An 18,292-nucleotide genomic window follows, 5' to 3' on the forward strand; every position below is an offset into this window, starting at 1 on the left:
ACTCTTATAGGGCTGGAGCTAAGAAACAATCACAATGATCCCCAGGGTCAACCTGAATTAGTTCTAAAATAGGGGTTCTCAAACTGGGGGTCAGGGGTCAGCCTCCACCCCAAACCCCGCTTTGCCTCCAGCATTTATAATGGTGTTATAAATTAAAAACACTTATAATCAAGATGGTCCATTTAGACAGTTGACAAGAAGGTGTGAGGATTCAATTTCCCTAAGTTAAGTATCCTCATACCTTCTTGTCAACTGTCTAAATGGGCCATCTTGATTATCACTACAAAAGTTTTTTTTCTCCTGCTGATAATAGCTCACCTTAATTAATTAGCCTCTTACAGTTTGTATGGCAACTTCCACCTTCTCTGTATGTATATATGTATCTTCTTATATGTTCCATTCTAATAAATTCGTTAGTCTCTAAGGTGCCACAAGTACTCCTGCTCTTTTTGCGGATACAGACTAGCATGGCTGCTACTCTGAAAACTGTTCTAAAAGACATTCAGTGGACAGATTATTACATCTCTCTCACCTTTTGGAACAAAAGAATGGACATAGTGGGTCAGACCAATGGTCCATCTAGCCCAGTGTCCTCTCTTCCGACAGTGGCCAATGACATGTGCTTCAGAGGGAACGCACAGAACAGGTAATCATCAAGTGATCCATCCTGCCGTTCACTCCCAGCTTCTGACAAAGAGGTTAGGGACACTCTCATGGTGTTGCATCCCTAACCATCTGGGCTAATAGCCATTGATGGAGCTATCCTCCATGAATATATCTAGTTCCTTTTTGAACCCTGTGAGAGTTTTGGCCTTCACAACATCCCCTAGCAAAGAGTTCCACAGTTGACAGTGTTGTATGAAGAAGTACTTCCTTTGGTTTGTTTTATACCTGCTGCCTATTAATTTCAGAGGGTGACCTCTAATTCTTGTGTTCTGTGAAGGAGTAAATAACATTTTCTTAATCACTTTCTACATAACAGCCAAGATTTTATAGACCTCTATCATATCCATCCTTAGTTGTCTCTTTTCCAAGCTGAAAAGTCCAGTCTTTTTAATCTCTCCTTACACGGAAGCTGCTTCATATCCCTAATCATTTTTGTTGCCCTTCTCTGTACCTTTTCTAATTCAAAAACATCTTTTTTGAAATGGGACGACCAGATCTGCATGCAGTATTCAACATGTGGCATACTATGGATTTACATAGAGGTATTATTATATTTTCTGTCTTATTATCTATCCCTTTCCTAATGGTTCCTAACATTGTTAGGTTTTTTTTGACTGCCATAGTGCTTTAACTGAGTGGGCTTAAATTCTACATGCTGCATATCTTCCTCAGGCTGAATTTTTTTGGTAAGTTTCAGCTAAAACAGTTTAGCCATTTCTGAGACAAAGGCTAGGGAAAAAATACGTAGTTTTGCTAATGTTATAAAATTCTTGGTGACCTTTTCTTTGAAAAGCTCTATTACTCTGGGGCGAGGACTTGAAATTTGACAAGAGGCAGCCTTGGTGTCAGGCATGTGCCTTTTGCCATCCCAGTGAAAAATCCACCCACATTTAGCCAAGTTACAAGCCTCAGGAATACCCCAACCCCCCCACCCCCAGCCCCAGTTTGCACGTGCTCAGTAGAGACTTTAATTTAAGCAGCTAAAATCTCCTTAGATTTAGTACTCACTAAGCATGCTTGAACCTCTCTCAGCTCTTAGTGTGGACCTGACTCTCCCGTGCTCTCAGTGACTTCTCACTGACTTCTCAGTGACAGGCAGTGTCTTCCCTGTGGCACCCAGGCAGCACGGAGGAAGCCGTATAATTCAAATGCAGAGGGGCCAAAAAACTGGATTAGGGGGAATGGATGCGGAGGGACTGGATTAGAAATCTGAGGGTGGGGTGTTGGAAAGTAAGGACAAGGAGCCAAGTGCAGAAAATTGAGACTTGATGAGAAACCTGGGGAGAGGGACTAGGACTGGAAGCCAGGGTGGTGGTGGTGGTGAGACAGAGAGAGAGGGGAGAGAAAAATCAGATGAGGAGCCAGGAAGTGGGGGGGTTAGATTGTCTGAGCAAGGAGATGGAGACAAGGAGTTGAGGTAGGAGAGTGGGAACTGGGATTGGCTGGGCAAGGAGATTGGGATGGGGATGAGAAGCTAGAGGAGTGGAAACTGCGACTGGGTAGGCAAAGAAAATGGAATTGGGAAAAGGAACTGTGAGTATGCCAGGGAGACAGGACTGAGACTGGGAGAGGCTGGAGGGGATCGGGTAAGGGTAGGGGTAGGGGTCAAGTTTCTGAGAATGGGCAAGAGTCTATGTTCACTAGAGCACACAGCCCTCCATAGCCTGGAATGGAACCCAAGATTCCAGAGTCTCACCATTCCTCTGCTGTCACCAAATAACTATGAAATCCACTGACAGAGTGTGTCCCATCCCCCTCTAGTGTGGGTCTACAGAAAGGAAGAACCATAGACTATAACTCATCTGTGCTTATGTGTTACCTGCTTTAACCTGTAAATAACTCTCGTTTATTTTTCCTAGTAAATAAATCCTTAGTTAGTTGACTATAGGATTGGGTATTGTGTTGTCTTTGATGTGAGATCTAAGGTACAAATTGACCTGGGGTTGGTTGATATCTTTCTAATTGCACAAAACCTGCCCCGTGCTGCCCTGCCCCGAGGCCCTGCCCTGCCCCACCCCTTCTCTAAGGTCCTGCCCCCACTCACTCCATTCCCCCTCCCTCTGTTGCTCACTCTCCCCCACCCTCACTCACTTTCACCAGACTGGGGCAGGGATGGGGGAGCAGACTCTGGCCTGGGGTAGGGGGTTGGGGTGCAGGATCCCGTGAGTGCTTACCGCAGTTCCTGGGAAGCGGCTGCCAGGTCCCTGCAGCCCCTAGACACATGGGCAGCCAGGGAGACTCTGTGTGCTGCTCTCGCGCCCTCAGGCACCGCCCCTGCAGCTCCCAGTGGTCGCAGTTACTGGCCAATGGGAGCTGTGGAGCTAGCCCTCGGGACAGGGACAGCACTCAGAGCCTTCCTGGCTGCCCATGCATCTAGAGGCTACGGGGACCTGGCGGCTGCTTCCGGGAGCCGTGCGGGGCTAGGGCAGGCAGGGAGCCTGCCTTAGTCCTGGGCCAACGCTGCGTCACCAACAGGATGACCACAGCCGCCAGGGTCCCTTTTCGACTGGGCGTTCCAGCATCCAGCTTGCTTGCGTGGCAAGATAGACTGGAGTGCCCGAGAGACTGTCTGTGATTGCATGGTAAGATTGTTACCGTGATCCAGGAGTTCACATTTGTCACTTGGTTGGTGAAATCTAATTATAGACATACCACCAGTTTGGGATGTCTGTCCTGCTTTTTGACAGTCTGCCCTGAAGGTGGCATTCATGATTGCCACTCACTTTAGACCGTGTGACACCATCCATGTCCATTCAACCCCTGGTCACTTCAGTGAGGGTCCCAACGAGGATGTTGATGAGTTTTTGATGCAGACAAGTGCCCACAGGAATCTAGTTTGATCAAACTCCTATTACAGAGCCCCGTACCCAGCCACCAGACTTTTAAAAAAGCTTTCACTCACTGCCAGCCTGAGCTGGATTTGCCTGCCTCTTTAATCTATGGCCAGTTTCTCTGTACACAAAAACATTTCTAACAATATTTTATCTGAGGAAATTCGTCTCCTCACTAGACTGTGGAATGATACCACAGCACAACTTATTACCGTAGCTAATTCCTGTTAAATTTCACATCAATTTGATATAAGATGTGCTCAGACAATATCTTGGCCTCTGCAATTTAAAGACAAAACAAATAGGATTTCAGATTCCATCCACTCGGTTTCTGTTGTGGAGTGATTGGGAATTCAATCAGTAACGTAATATTCTTTCATATCTTCCAGAAGTTGTTGTGATGTTACCCAGGGTACAATCTGGACTGTTGGACAGCTGTGTCCTCTCAGTTCTCCAACCTGGTATACCTTCTACACTACTTTGCTGTGAGAGCAACCACTCCTGGCTTGCTCTCTCACAGCCTTCAGCATGTACTTTACCTCCAGCTATACTGCAAGAGTGCTTCAGCAAGACAGCCTGCCACCCTTGAATTATACTGCAGAGCAACACTAGCAAATACCCAGTCCAAGACTTTCCTCCAGAAACTTGCATCTGGGCAAACTGCCCAGTACCTTCCTAGACAATACAAGCTCATATAAACTCTGTCATTTCATTAATAGAAAATGATATGCACAGACCTTGTTATCTCAAATGGAGTTCCCCAAACATGCCAATCCAAACCCACTGGCTTAGATAAAACAAGTTTGTTAACTATAGAAAGATAGATTTTAAGTGATTACAAGTGAGGCATAAAAGTCAGAATTTCTTTACAAGAATGCAACTAATAGCTAACTTAACAAACTAAAGTGAATTCAAAGAAAAGGATCTCTTTCACTACATGTTCTAGCAGTCTTACTGGCTGAATCCTTCCACCAGGATCACTTCCCAGTTCAATGATGCTTCCTTTGTTTTTCAAGTGTTGTCGATGCCGTGAGTAGAGATGAAGGGAGAGATAATTTGTGTCCTCTGCCCTCACTTATAGTTATTTTCCCTTTTGAAAATCATTTACAGCTGAGGTTCAGGTGATAGCAGTCTGTGGGATGGGAACTTCCAGCTGTTTCTTTGCCAATATGTAAATTTCTCGCTCACACCCTTTTTCCTGCCAAAGAATGGCCACTTAACCAGATGGTGGTCCATTTGATTATGCTGACACCTGCCTGAGGTGTTGGCTGGCCTTTTGTCTCTGGGGAACTGATTTGAAGCTGTTCCCTAGACTTGGAACATGTCTTAGAAGAATTTTATAACTTTACATACACTGTTGCCACTCATATTTTACTAGGACAGTAATATTCAGTGGCTTATGAGATTTCAAATGATACCTCACAAGGCATTCTTTGTACCAAATTTATTATAGTTTTGTGAAAGGGTGAACATAAGGGTACAGACTGTCACAGTTGTGTATGCCATTTAGACACAGAAATGAGGCAACACTTTCCACCCAAAGAACCCAAGCTCATAGAGATGATTGGGCTAGTTGTATCAGCCAGGTCTAATCACTGGATGCACTGCTCGTTTCTGACTGGAAAGCCTTATGTTAAATTTTGCTCAGGCGTAAACTACATCCCATGCAATCCCACTGAAGTCCTGTGACATTGCACAGAATATAGGCTGCTGAAGAATTTGCACCCTTGTCTTTGTCCCAGCTATCTATCATTTTTATAAAGGTGCCTGTTGTGTTGGTATCTAAATATTATACCACTTCTGGTGCTTTGTATACATCTGCCAGTGTCCTCACAAATATAAGAGTTTGTGTGTCTGTGTATAAGTATCATATATAACCTAATAAATACATAATACACAGTTTTACATCTAAATTGTAAACTCCTTCCTTGCAAATACTTGAAGAAAACTGGCAGACTCCTCGCAAAATTTAGAGATTAGGTCAGTTTGTCCATCGTCTCTGTTTCCTATAACATATTTGTCTTTGCTGAGGTCACAATTAATGCCATTCCATGAATCAGATAAGACATGGTACCTGTGAAGCAAACTGCCACCCTCTCCCACTTTCCTAGATCACAAGCTTGTCACAAGCGTGACATGCAGGAGCATCAGCAGCCTGGGTAGTGACAGACCCAAAGCCTTTCCTAAAGATAGCCATCTTGTGCGGTAGCATGCATCACTATTACTAAGTGATCAAGGCAGTCGTTCACATACTAACACCATACTTGTCGTTCCATAATCCTCACCACCTTATTTCCTACAGCTCCACAGTAATTTATGCTCAGTCTCAGAATGCACACACAATAAAGACAAACAACTTAGACAAACAGCGGTTTTACTGATTCATAGATTTAATGTCTTAATGGCCTTTCTGTACATATTGTCAAATCTGTTTTTAAAAGAGACTTTGTAATCCTAAACCGTACATATGCTGGAGCACATAGTTCCTCTCACTACAGTCTTCATTTTTCTAAAGACTCCACAGCACCTTGTAAGATGTATTTACAAAGCAAATCATTATACTTGTTTTTGCACCAAGAAACAAATGCACCTATTTTAGGCAAAGGCTCAGTGCTTCCTGAGGAGATAGCCAACTGATGGCAGAGCTCTCTGAACTTATTAGTCTGTGTTGAAGTGTTGCAGGATCAGTTATAATTAACTGTCATTGTGTCATTTTGTCTCCCAGCCACTCAGTTTTAAAAAAGACTCGCTGCAAGTATGATTAAAATATCCGTATTGGTTTCCTACTTACAGAGCTTTCAAGCTTTTCTCCCCCCAGTCCCCTATGCATTTGTTCACTGTACGCATACATAAACAAGAGTATTTCAAATAATAGCAAAATAGTAAGTTGCATAGTGTGTGAGACAACTAAGGCAAAAATTCAATATTAAATAAATGCGTCCTTATCAAACCCTTCAGTTTTTGCATTCCAGGTATAATAGCCTATGGATACCAATTGTTGATTTATTAGCTTTGTATTTCTTGAAGACACTTATTGCAGCCTGTAGATGTGTGTTCAAAAAATAATTAAAAGGATAAATATGAATTCATCAATGAGCCAATGTTACCTAATGAACCAATGTCAACTAAAACTAACCTAGAACTCTCCACAACTCAGGCTTCTCCCGGTTTGAAGTGAGAATAGACTTGTCTTGCAACATTGCTTTGAAGGTCAACAGAACCCAAGTTTTTCAATCAAAGGGGTGGGAAATGAATTCCAGAATCACTGAGAATACTGTGTACAAAAATAAAAATTGGGAAGCTCCTTTGTAGTATACATAAAACATGGGCTGTGAGCTTTTCCCCAGGTGAGAGTTTGCCATCTTTGTACAGTCTGGCACAAACGAACCAGTCCTTAATTAAAGGAATGCAGGACCAGGCCCATAAATGTAAATATTTTATGACTGCAGATAATCCTCTACATTAACCAGCTCTGTGTTGGATTATATCCAGTGTCCAGAGTGGTAATTATGCATGTAAAATATTTACTTTTTTTCTTCCCCCAGAGAAAAAGTTAATTTGCACTTTGATAACTTTATAATGTATAAAGTTCTAAAAGGGGCTCTTCCTGCTGTTGGATTTTGCCTTTTTGCAAGTTTCGTATTCGGAAGAAAAAGCAGACCCACCCCGCCTCAAACATTTTAGTTCTTAGCACCTCCCCCACAAAAAGAGAAATTGGCTGAGATCAGTAACTTTCAGAGTAAACAGTTTATTTACTTACATGTCCGCTATCCAAAAGGCTCTTTTGACTAATCTAGTTTTTCCAATACCCTAGATTTAATGGACAACAATTGTTACCCAATGTGGTATGTGCAGATAATGAGGGGACCAGTTGGAATAGGCTGCTTCTCTACAGGGTAGCCATGCCGCCACTATCTGATCCAGAACCACTGTTAATATTCTAGCTACATATCCTGTCTCTTTCCTACCTCTTAAGGAGCTCACTGCCCAAGTGTATGTTGAAGTCAGCACTGCTACCAAATTATGATTGGTGTCTTGATAAATCCCTCCATTATGTAGGATAATTGATTTCTGCCCCCCAAATAGGAATATTATTAAATTGAATATTTGTTAATCCCTGTTAAATCTGCCAGGGAGATATGACCCCTTATGAAGCATGAATGAATGACTTCATCTCTTTCTTCTATCCCCCCTCTAATTATAAATAAATAGAGTCCCCTGTGAATGCACAGAACTGATACTGCAAAGGAGATGCAAGCTCCCAATGCTGCACTTTGTTCATTAGCATTGATTTCTGAAGGGCCATCTCTAGGGGTGACAGGGTAGTTGGTTTTTTTTTTTTTTCAAATTCTCATAATCCAAGCACAGAAGAGACTATTAAAAATAGCTTCTGACCATTGATAGAACTCTGAAACAAACAGATTCAAGACAGTTTTCAGAACCCACTTTTCCGGGAAGTATTAAATCCCCAATAACTACAGCTACCCTCTGCTTGTCTTGTTTGTAAGATTTGCCTCCTTCTGTGCCTCTAGACTGTAAAACCTTTGGGGTTGGGATTCATTATCTGTTTGGCTTTTTTTCTTACTGTTTACAGTGCCATGTATGTTGACTTCACTACTTTACTATTATTGCAACAGAAAATGTATGGTATTTAGTACTTGAAAAATCCGCCATGGTTTTGCAGTTTCAGTACACTAGTAGGATTCATACGGTCCAAAGTTGTTCTCTTCCATAAATTTCCTTTAAAAAAAAAAAAGGCATGGGAGTAAGACCAGCATTGGTAGAATACTGTAAAAACACCATCACCAACAAAAATCCACTACCGCTTAACAAGAAGTATAAATCTGATTCATGAATAACAATAACTAACTTGGTTTGCTCTGATTTGTGGAGTCATCTTTACTTATTTGTGAATATATGAATAAATGCTGGGTATTTGTGAAAATGTTCACATATCCTGAAAGTACATCAGACTTCAGAATAAATAATTATTCTTACAAAAATCCGTACCAAAAATACTTAATTTCTTGTTTTTGTGAAAGTAGAATGAATTATATTGAAATTATAATTCATTAAAGAAATGCTACTTGAAGGGTTTGTTGAAATATAGTTGTCAGGAAGAGAAACATTTAGGAGTGTGAGACAATGGGTCCTCAAACTAATTAACTTAGAGCTCCTACTGAGCTAGGAGATTGGTAAACGTTAGTATGCAAATAAGATATGTATGTATATTTGTCGGTTTCTGCTTTCTTTTGTCTCTTATGTTAAACTGGCTTTGGCTTAGCTGTATAAATAAGTTATCTTGAGCCTCAGAGAGGGGCTCACATCTGGGTGCATTAGCAAAGCGCTTTGCTAATAAACAGAGTGGTCTGACAAATTATGTGAGTCCTGAATCTGACTTTGACATTTTGCATGTCATTATTTCCTTGTATTAAAATTAGGCTTGTAAGGATTAGATTTTTATTAGTCAATATTGGTAAATGTTGATTTCATGTTGTACACACAGGAACAGAAAAAAAATTTCTATGGCTGATGACCAAAATTTACAGATAAGCAAAATAAGAAAAATGCTGCTTGAGAACATCTTAGAGTTTGGTTTAAGGATATTTACGTTGTATATTTTGACATGTAGTTTTGACAGTTTGTGTTTTAATGGTTATAAAGCTTTAAGTGTGCAGACATCTATTGTCATTAAATAACGTTGTTTGACCCCCTCCATATTTCCCACAGTTGTGAAAATTTAAATTGATTTAAAAATGCTTAAAATAAACATTGATAATCTGTTGAAATAAAAAAAAATTGAATTCTGCCATGTGTAATTAAAATGTTTTAGTTATCCATACAGGGAGCAGAAAAAGTACCATGGGTTATATAACCAGTCCTGCAATATGAATAAAAGAATAGCAAAAAAAAGCTGAGGTAAACAGGTCGTACACAAGCCCTAGTCTTGAGAATTATTGGTTCAAACTATTCAGTGATTACTTGCAAACATTCAAAGAATAGGTGGATCAGTTTGTGAAAGATTTTCTAACAGAAAAGAGACTAAACTTGTAACTAATATAATTTGTAATGAATAGTTTGACCATCTTTAAGACAAAAAATTGAAGGTTTTGTTTCCTAGATAATTTTGCACTTAATTTTTTACTACTTATGGAAAGGAAAAAGCATACTTAGAGATGTGACTCTTAAATACAAGGTATTATATTTGAGCTGTTTTTCTCTCTCATGTTTCTTGAAACCCCATCCTTTTATTAGCCTGTAAAGCAGCCCAGGATATAGCAGGCTGGCTGAGACCCCCAAAGCACAGGGCATCAGAAGAGGAAGGCTTCTCTGCCTATCTTGCTGAAAATAGATCTGTCTGTAGTAAGTGACTTTCTGCCCAATTTCCTTGGAACTGGCTGCTGAAGTGTGAGTTGCCAAAATTTTGCACAATAACAAGCTACAATCTACATAACACCTGGCCTACACAAACTAGATTATTATGAGCTTTATCCAAACTGTCATTCAAGTGGCTTTGGTATTCCCATTTTAATCTGACCTAGTAATCCATAAAAGAGAATTATTTTAGCACTTCCAATACTCTATTGCAGGTTTCATTCTCCTTTACTTGAGACGAGTAGATCTACAGGACCCATCTAACAAGATGAGCAGGAATGACAGGAAGATCATCCAATTCCTAGATGAGGAAACAATGAACTGGGTTGAAAGGTGGGAAACTGATTAGATTTCTAAAATCCTCTCACTGTACAGTCTGTTTATCATCTCCTCATTGTCTCTCTCTCTCTCTCTCTCTCTCTACTGAGGCTCTGCAATTCAAATTGACCAGTGCAGATATGCCTCCTTGTTTACTTCATGCACTTCTTTTGGAAGATCTATTCTTCCAAAAGGCTTTGAGGAAATTTTAACTCTTGAGGGATTAGGATCTGAGCCAAAATATATGCTGGGGAAGGAATTGTCACTCATTTGGAATGACCATCTCCCATCCTTCTGCATGCATTACTGCTCTTTGGTGGGCTTGCTTTACACCTAAGGCCCTGTCTCCTCTGCGGATTTCAGCCATCGGTGGCCAAGCACCAGCGTAGCTGCTCTGGTGCAAACTCCTAATGTAGGTAGGCAAAGCTGATACAAGCAGCAACTTGCACCAGCGTAGACAGCCCCCTGCTTCAACTCAGGGTAAACTGCACTGGTGCAAACTGTACCTTTGCCTCTCTATACACAGTATCAGTGCTGCTACACTGAGGACTGGCAACTAGCTTAGCAGCTGGACTGGGAAATCTCCAGAACTGCTACTAGGTGAAATTAACTGCGTATGTACTCTAGTAGGTTTTTCTTTCCAGGGAACTTCTCAGGAAGATATCTGAAAACCAGAAGGAAATATGTGTTCCCAAGTGGATAGGACACATGCTTAGAAGTCAGGAGGCCTGGGTTCTATTCCTGGCTCTGCTACTGATTGGGGCGGTCTTCAGCAAATCACTTCACTTCTCTGTGCCTCTATTTCCCCTCCTACACTTTGCCTGTCTTCTCTGTTTAAATAGTAGGTTTCAGAGTAGCAGCCGTGTTAGTCTGTATTCGCAAAAAGAAAAAGAGTACTTGTGGCACCTTAGAGACTAACAAATTTATTTGAGCATAAGCTTTCGTGAGCTACACCTTACTTCATCGGATGCATTCAGTGGAAAATACAGTGGGGAGATTTATATACATAGAGAACATGAAACAATGGGTGTTACCATACACATTGTAACGAGAGTGATCACTTAAGGTGAGCTATCACCAGCAGGAGAGCGGGGGGGAGTGGGGAACTTTTGTAGTGATAACCAAGGTGGGCCATTTCTAGGAGTTGACAAGAACATTTGAGGAACAATGTAGGGGGGAGGAATAAACAAGGGGAAATAGTTTTACTTTGTGTAATGACCCATCCACTCCCAGTCTCTATTCAAGCCTAAGTTAATTGTATCCAGTTTGCAAATTAATTCCAATTCAGCAGTCTCTCACTGGAGTCTGTTTTTGAAGTTTTTTTGTTGAAGAATTGCCACTTTCAGGTCTGTAATCAAGTGACCAAAGAGACTGAAGTGTTCTCCGACTGGTTTTTGAATGTTATAATTCTTGACGTCTGATTTGTGTCCATTTATTCTTTTACGTAGAGACTGTCCAGTTTGACCAATGTACATGGCAGAGGGGCATTGCTGGCACATGATGGCATATATCACATTGGTAGATGTGCAGATGAACGAGCCTCTGATAGTGTCGCTGATGTGATTAGGCCCTATGACGGTGTCCCCTGAATAGATATGTGGACACAGTTGGCAACGGGCTTTGTTGCAAGGATAGGTTCCTGGGTTAGTGGTTCTGTTGTGAGGTGTGTGGTTGCTGGTGAGTATTTGCTTCAGGTTGGGGGGCTGTCTGTAAGCAAGGACTGGCCTGTCTCCCAAGATCTGTGAGAGTGATGGGTCGTCCTTCAGGATAGGTTGTAGATCCTTGAGGTGCGTTGGAGAGGTTTTAGTTGGGGGCCAAAGGTGATGGCTAGCGGCGTTCTGTTATTAGGTGTAGATTGCTGAATGGGAAATTGGGAAACATGTCTAGTGAACTAATTTTTGGTGCCTAAAGAGGTTGTCCCTGGTGTACAGTCATATCACAAAGGTCATATATTGGACGTAAAGGGCTTGATTGTCATTCATTAATGCCAGATTTATACCACCGAAGTCAGTGGAATTTTTCTTGATCCACACTGCTCATAATTAGGTTCACAGTATATGGAGTATAAGGATAAACCATCAGCAACAATGCAGAAAAAAGCCATGAGAAATAGCTGAATACATGCTGGAATAATTTCATTATGTATACAGTCATTTGGTACTTGGTTAATTGGATGTGAGCATTAAAATATCCTGATATAGGAAAAAGGGTTATTAAGTATAAAAATTGGTTGACTGCACTGAAGATAGCTTTTTTGAAACCTTCAAAAAGTATCAGTGAAGAATGAGAAGAATATTTCTTTTCTTAAAAAGTGACAGACTTCGCTCAAAAAATCAATATTCCCCCTTTATTTGAGAACTTCAACCAGTTTGGAGTTCTCTTGTACTAATAATTCAACTCTTGAAAATACAGGATAAGATTTTCAGAAGCATTTAAGTGACTTTGAAAGTCAATATAATTTGTGCTCTTGAGCCATTTCAGTGCTTTTGAAAATCTCACCCATACGAGTCATTATGGAAGTGCCTTAAATATTTCATGGTGAATACAATTGTAATGCTGAAGAAAATACAATATTGTGATTTTATTGTGCTAAATATAAAGAGTTCACTCAATATTGAGTTATTTCTTGGGATTATTATTAAATATGTAGTAAGAAATTTACAAAGTTCAATAATCTAGTTAATTTATTTAAGAAAAAAGAAAAGCAGTACTTGTGGCACCTTAGAGACTAACAAATTTATTTGAGCATAAGCTTTCGTGAGCTACAGCCCACTTCATCGGATGCATCGGATGCTGTAGCTCACGAAAGCTTATGCTCAAATAAATTTGTTAGTCTCTAAGGTGCCACAAGTACTTCTTTTCTTTTTGTGAATACAGACTAACACGGCTGCTACTCTGAAACCTGTCATTAAGAAAAAAGGTAAGAGTTTACTTTATCATGGTCTACAAGTACCTACCTAGGAAAGAGATTCTGACAGTAGATGCCTCTTCTTGTGTGTAGCAGAAAAAGGCATAACAGGATCCAGCTGAAGGTAGACAATTCAGACTAGAAATAAGGCACAAATTGTTAACAGTGAGAATAATTATCATTTCAACAAATTACCTACTGGTATGATGGATTCTCTGTCATTCAAAATCTGCAGATCAAGACTGTGTGTCTGTCTGAAAGATATGTTGTAGCTCAGAGAAAGAAGATGGGTGAGGTAATATGTTTTATCTGACTAACTTCTATTGATGAGAGAGACAAGCTTTTGAGTTTACAGAGCTCTTCTTCAGGTCACTGTAGTTCAATCAGAAGTTATGGGCCTGATGCAGAAATTGTCTGTGGATCTATGGACTGTATTATGCCAAAGGTCAGACCAGATGAACATAATCATCCCTTCTGGCTATAAAAAACTATGAATCTATGAAACTACGGTAGCAATAGTGGAAACTTTTAGAGAGAAAGAGCTAATATGGACATGCCCATAGAGAAGTAAAAGTCCTCAGTTGATTCAATGCATTTTAGTGGATTTTTCCTCTGTTTATAGTGAAGTTTCCATGCTAATCCCTTTAGAGTGCAGCATTTATCACCTACCAGATAAGTGTTAAGTGCTGTGTTCCAAAGGGATTATCATCTACTTCCTCTTCTTGTACTTGCTGAAGAGATAAAGTGAGTTGAGGAGAAGATGTCTCATAGGAAGAAGGCTTAGGAGGTTTCTTCTCTTGGTGCAGCTGCTCCTAATGAGGAGTGCAAGAGAAGCTGCTCCCTGTTGGAGTGAAGATATAATCAGACCTCTTCAAAGGTACTGCCTCAGCTATACCAAGGGGTGCAAAGACAGTGCCTCTATTCCTTGGGTAAAAAGGAGGTCATTTACCACTGAGCCCTTTCCCACTCTATCAAAACAGTTCCCGCACTCCCCCAAGCGTCAATATAAAATATCTACTTAAATATGGGCCAGATTCTGTTCTGACAGAGTACACTGTCATTTTCCTTAACTTTTTCACCATTGTTCTAGCACTGGTAATAACAGTGCCTGCGTGCTAGGTAGAACTGCCATTGTGATGTCTATGCCTCCCCACAATTAAAATGGTGACTGGAAGTGCAGGCTCCCACATCCCATGTCATTTCAGATCACTTGGCCCTTTGTAATTCAGTCCTACTCACCTGCCTAACAACTGACTTGCACACTTTGTTTAATCTCAAAATTAAAACTAATGAGCACTGGGATGGCTATTTTCTTCTTCTTCTTCAACGCTTAGCTGAATGGTTGGCTGTAGTGATCATTCACCATTTGGTCTGTTCCTGTGCGACCGCAAGGGCTTGACAGCCTGAGAGTCCAACACTGGAACAGACTTGATGAACCCATGTAATAGGGGGTCTGCCTCTGGGCCACCTCCACCCCTCAATGTTCGCTGGAACGTCTTGTCACGAGAACGCCACATGTCCAAAAAGCGTAAGATGCCATCTGTGGACAACGGCCCTGGGAGCCTGTAGACCGGAGTGACCGTAAACATCTGCATTACTAATGAAGTCATTTCACTTAATGCCCAATATATGACGTTGGCATTGTGTGTGGAAAGGCTCCAGCTTTGCCCAGTCTGAGCAGCATAGTGTCCAGGTTTCACAGGTGTACAACAGTATGGAGAGGTTACAGCTTGAATAGATCCTGAACTTGGTTGTTATGCTGAGATGATGCTGACTCCCCCCTCCCTGAGACAGACCTGTACCTCATCGTGGTGGAGGGCTGTAACATCTGAAGTAGAGGATTGCTTGTTTGAGCTATGCCATCAGCAATGAAGGCTTGTCCAAAATATCACCTTGGGCATTATGTGAGGTGGACAGGTCCAACAAGAACCGTGAAATCATAGCCAACACAGGCGGCGAAGATGCAGGGCAGCACCTAGCTACCTGAGGTGAAGGAAGTCACTGTGAGAGACTCAACGTCTCGGGCCGTATAGCGTGAAGCCAGTAGTTACAAATTACTGACAGCATTTCGGTGCTTTGGTGCAAACGACTGGCTTTGGCCAAAATCTTTTCTAAATGCTAGTCCCACTTGCAGTGTAGTGGGGATCCTTTTCCTTGGTTTTTATGCCACTTCTAAGAGAAGCCTTTACTTGTTCTAAATTCAAAGTTCTTTCTTAAGTGTTGCTGCCCCTAGATAAAAGGTGCAACTTGTTCTTCCCCTGTGTGCATCCTGCACTGGGCACCCGGGTGCTCCAGGGGCGGGTGACAGGCAGACTTGCTGCTGCTCTGGAGGAGCAGAGGGAGTGGAGAACCAGCCAGTGGAAATGAGAGACCCTCTTGCCTCCAACTTTGCCCTCTGTGAGGTCTGAGCCTTCTGTCTTCCATCATTCTCCCCCACCTCTGCTGGGGAGGGGAGGGGGATTAGGTCTGAACCCTCTAGCCCCCCCCCCCTTCCTGGCCAGGGAAAGGGTCTGGGCTCTCTGGCCCCCACCTCTGTGCAGGGGCTGGGGATATTTGAGACTTTCTCGCCCCTGGAGCTGCCCAGCGCGCGGCAGGTGTAGCGCATCCAGCAGGCACCTGAGGTCGGAGAATGGGGGCGAAGGATGCTCCCCCCCCCCGCAACAGGACAAGCCCAGGCTGCCGCGAGGAGCTGCTGTAATGCTCGGGAGAGGGCGGGGAGGAGGAGGCTGGGGCTGGCTCCCCCGCTTGCCTCGGGGAGTCACCTAGCAGCCAATGAGGCTGCCGCGCCGTACAGCAGGTGGCGTTCGAAAGCGCTTGTTCCGCCTCCAGCGCCGAACCCCTCTCGGCTGCTGCCTGCCCGCGCGCTGGGATGGGTGGCCCGCTGCGAAACCACCATCTTTCCTGCGCTCGGGGAAGCGCGCTGCTGCTCCCAGCCCCCGTGGCAGACTGAGGCAAGGCTGGTAAGTGCCCGTCCCTGAGCAGGGAGCAGCAGCGGCCTCGGCTCCTGCGCTTGCCGCCTGCGCTCCTCGGGGAGCCAGCCTCCCCGTGCTGACTTTGCAGCTCCTAAGAGGACGCTGATCCGGGAGCAGGCAGATTTGGGAGGCCAGTGTAAACGGTCACCTTAAACCTTGTCAGTGATTTCGGGACCTAGGCGGCAGCTGCTCGCAGGAGGGTTGAATCTCTCACACAACTGACTTTTCCTCCCCCCCCCCCCCCCCAGCTGGTTATTTTCTGAAAAAAACCTCCACAAACTCTGATCTGATTTCAGCCTCACCATGTTCTCAGATTGTTATGGAAACCTTTGAAGCCCAACAAACCCTGTTCCGCACTGTAAACTTGAGACGGAATGGAGCCGCTAGGGCGAGGAGCGCGTCAACCTGTTAAAAAACGAGAGTTGATTTCTTCTCGGTAGGGTTGTTAATCTGCATTGCGATTCCCCCAAAGTCTGTGCATGCCTTAAAACAAGGAAGAAATTCGCGGGGTTCTGTAATCCGCTAGACTATAACATGGTTAAACTGGTTTTATAGTAGGATCCTGTAGTCTAATTGACGGTCTTGTTTGACTAATATCAACTACTTGGAATCGGAGTTGAAACGCTTGCTGTGAAAGTGCCGCTTCTGTGGCATTAAACAAACGTTGCAACAGTGGTTAAACGAAGCAGATTAAAGCTGCGATTAAAATGTATATACTTCGTTGAAGAAATATCTACGTCTCCTAGCAGAACTCTCTGCAGTAAATGTCCTGATTTTAAATACCCTGCGATCCTGTGTAAAACTGAGATTTAGCTACATCTGTGAAAGCAAAACAGCGGATTTTTTTTTTGCTGTCTAGTTTCTGCACTGTCTTCAGTACTTTTTTCTTCTTCTTCCTTCAAAGAGCTTTGGGATGGTATCAGTTGCTTTTCATTTCTTTTGAAATACACTCTCTGTAAAAATGGTGGGAAATAGTTCATTGCTGCACTGGTCAACTGTAAACACCGGTTCTTGCATCACCAAAGCTAAAAGCATCTTTTGATTGGAAAAGTGAGGGATACTATCATGCAGTTCGTGAATGTACATAGCATCTGTCCTGCTGCAGGCGATGAACTGTCTCTGGAGGAGCTCAAGTAGTATTTTTCAGAATTATACAGGTAGTCTCTGCAGTGTTTAAATATCCTGAATATGTTGTATTAAATAATCATAGTACAGAATATGATAAAACATGTCCCCATTTTTTGAGGTTTTCTTTGTTCAAGCAATAGCTGAATGTCAAAATGATAAATTTATCTTTCAGGAAGAGTGTCAGGGATGGTACAGGTTTGTTGGGTAACTAGAAGGCAGCTAATCTTCAGAGATATCCCTTTGTGTCCCCTGGTATATGGCTGTAATAGCTGTTTTAAAACTGTCTTTAAAAGATCCAAAAGTGCTATTAAATATGAAATTAATCAGGGCAAAATATAATTACATTTTTACCTGCATGTGGAAAAAATGGGTTTGAGGAGATACATTGTAAACTCAGCACTTGTTTAAAGGCTTTTAAAAGTAGCATAGCTTGTACTCAGTTGTCATTTTTGGTTTACATGCACCTCATCTCCTATGTCCAGTGCTCGATGGCTACATAACTTCTGAAGTTGTACTTTGAATGTTAATAATGCAGCACATCTGTTTTGTCTTTTTTCTACATTAACACTTCAGTTAGTGATTGAAACAATGGACTTTTATATGTGCCTTATTTCCTTAACCACTGGGTTCTCAGGTTTTGACTTAGCCATCTTCATATTTCAATTTACTCCATGTCTTACTACTCAGCAAAGGTCAAACCATGTAGAAACCTGTTCTATATCTGTGTTAGAGACAATAAAGAATGATGTCCCGCAATAAACCTGTTATGATGAGCTAACCATTTGTGGAGGGTGTTTTAAAAGGATGTATGGCCATAAGGAGTACTTGTTGTCCATCGTCTCCAGTTGTCGCACATGATTTAAACCTTTATTGACATGAAACTAGCATTTTCAATATTTCATTTTTCTAATAAACAGAAAAACATTATGCATCTTAAATAATGAGATTTTTAATTTTATATTTCTTGGTAGTAAATTGTCTTTGAAGTTTGTGAAAGAAGCTGTGCAGAAGATGGAAGACAACTATTCATATTTTTATATCTGCTATGAGCAATAAAGAAGTGTGGTGAGGGGTAGAAGTGGGGGCGGAGGAGA

General features: G+C 42.1%; 1 protein-coding gene across 3 annotated transcripts in view; it reads left to right on the top strand.

Annotated features, from left to right (window-relative positions):
- Positions 1 to 15,941: 15,941 nt before the first annotated feature.
- THSD7B (thrombospondin type 1 domain containing 7B) overlaps positions 15,942 to 18,292 on the top strand; it is a 511,640-nt gene continuing 509,289 nt past the window's right edge. For all 3 annotated transcript variants that reach the window (XM_084643355.1, XM_084643354.1, XM_084643356.1), the window contains exon 1: positions 15,942 to 16,058. The gene's annotated coding sequence lies outside the window, so the exon portion shown is untranslated. The remainder of the gene's footprint in view (positions 16,059 to 18,292) is intronic.

The sequence above is a fragment of the Lepidochelys olivacea genome (genome assembly GCF_965140295.1).
Source record: "Lepidochelys olivacea isolate rLepOli2 genome assembly, chromosome: 11".
Lineage (NCBI taxonomy): Eukaryota > Metazoa > Chordata > Testudines > Cheloniidae > Lepidochelys > Lepidochelys olivacea.